This window comes from Otolemur garnettii, unplaced genomic scaffold (genome assembly GCF_000181295.1).
Source record: "Otolemur garnettii isolate 467f Iridium unplaced genomic scaffold, OtoGar3 scaffold00090, whole genome shotgun sequence".
Taxonomy (NCBI): Eukaryota; Metazoa; Chordata; class Mammalia; order Primates; family Galagidae; genus Otolemur; species Otolemur garnettii.
The window spans coordinates 5,095,156-5,097,472 of record NW_003852485.1 but is presented as its reverse complement, the minus strand read 5'-3'; positions in this window follow the sequence as shown (position 1 = coordinate 5,097,472).

Below are 2,317 nucleotides of genomic sequence, written 5' to 3'. Positions count from 1 at the left end.
AGTTCCCATGGTTCAAGATGGTTAACAAGGGTTCTCTGATATCCTAGAGAAATGAATTACAGTGTATTAAAATCAATCCAGAGACTATTGCCATTTAGTAACTTCACTGATCTGAATGTTGAAATTGAAAAATAAATGTTTAAGTGACAGGTAGAAAATGATAGTTACGGCTCTGGGGATTGCAGGAATAGGAAACACAATTACCTTGAAAGTTTAGACACTTGTCCATCAAGGCAAGAGAGACTCTTGTCTCAAGAGGCAACTCTAATATGAAGTTTGGTTAATGTGTGTTTTTGTTTGAATCAAAACCAAACTATACAAATAACAAGACAACAGTAGAAAAATGGGTTAGTCACAAGTTTGGTGGAATCAACAGGGTCTGTTTGTTTAGCAGAAAAAAAATATCTTTGTTTGATTGGAAGAATAGAAGAATCATGAGATATTTTTATATATCAAGATTAATTTTATTCTTCTAATCCTCCTTTTTGTAAATGTCAAATCGGCTTACACAAGGGCACATTAAATAAATAAAGTTATTATATTTCTAAAACAAACGTGGCACAGTGACTTGTATTAAGGGAAGTGTGTATAAGAGCCAGGTGTCATCTTTTTATTGTTCTTATTACCATTATTCTATTAGAGTTTCTACACTTAGTAGATTACTGAAGGTGGACAAAACTTGGACGTTAGAAAAAAAAAAGATACAAATAATTACATGTAGATATCTATGATATGAGATTAAACAATTAAAATTTTTCAGCTTGGAAAAGAGAGAACAAAAGGGATGCAAATCTTGCCCCAAGGAAGATAAGCCATTGATTTTCTTTCTTTATGGAAAGATAAATCACTTGAAATGAGCATAAACTTTGGCAAGAGAACTTTATTTATTTTTTGTATTCATTTCTAAAATTTCAGAGTATGATGGGGGTACCTATGTTTTGGTTACATGAATTGCTTTTGTACCGTTTGAATCAAAGTTGTAAATGTGCCCACCACCCAGATGGTGTGCATTAGGTGTGAATTTACCCCACTCTCCTGACCCCTCCCATCTGCTTGCTTTCCTTTGAGTTTTACTACCAAATGTGCACTTGGGTGCTGATCGGTTCATTCCAATTTAATAGTGACTACATGTAGTATTTGTTTTTCCTTTCTTGTGATAAGTCCCTTAAAAGAATGGTCTCTAGTTACATCCAGGTTGCAACAAAAGGTATTAATTAGTTCACCATTTTTTAAAAAAGCAAAATGGCTGATTAGTACTACCTGGTATACATACCACATTTTATTAATCCACTCATGTAGAGATGGGCACTTGGCCTTGATAGTTCCAAAATTATTTGATTTGTCTTACAAAATCAAATACAATATAAAACAGAATAATAAAGACCAAACAAGTTAAAAGAGGTAGTGAAGTAGATGTTGCCAGATGCTAAAATATAACAGTGATTTTTGTTTGGTCCCGAATTTGGCTCTGTGCTTCTGAACCCCTGATGGGGAAGATGATGGGGCATAGTGGATTATGCAGAAGCTAGAGCCCATTGTCTCCACAGGAAAGTTAAGAATTAAAGGAGAACACTGCAATTTTTGATAACCCTATATCCATGTAACTGAGCATAGTTGTGGTTTAAGAGTTTCTTTGCTGATTGTTTGGTTGATTGGTATTTAATGATCATTTTTTTGAATTCTTTTCCACTATATGCTTAGTAACTGAATTATTAGATGGTGACATGGCTAGCACTATGCCAGCTGAATAGAACTTTCTGGTATTTTTATCAGACCCAACTTAATATGTGCATTTGGCCCTACTTTGAAACATTTAAAATACTAGATATTTTTATACTGTAATTCTTTGAATTTTGAAGTGCAACATTCAGAATGTTATTCATTATTTCTGCCAAAAGATTATATAATAGCATATAAAACTGTGACTTTATGTAGAAAATAAATTTGACTCAATTTAATATTTTGGGCTCAATTTCTTACTGTCAACTGTACTAAAACTTGTTCTGCCTGGTAGATGTTCTCTGAGGTCTAAATTGATCACTTTAAAGGGATACTGTCAACCACTCGACTCTTTAAATGGCTCAGATATTCCTTAAGCAGTTAGCCCATTCTACCAGATCTGTTATACAATTCTCCTCAAAATTAGTTTTTCTCAAAAGGGTCATTACACTTTTCTCTCCTCTCTTCTCTTCTCTTCTCTTCTCTTCTCTTCTCTTCTCTTCTCTTCTCTTCTCTTCTCTTCTCTTCTCTTCTCCTTTTCTTTCTTTCCTTCCTTCCTTCCTTCCTTCCTTCCTTCCTTCCTTCCTTCCTTCCTTCC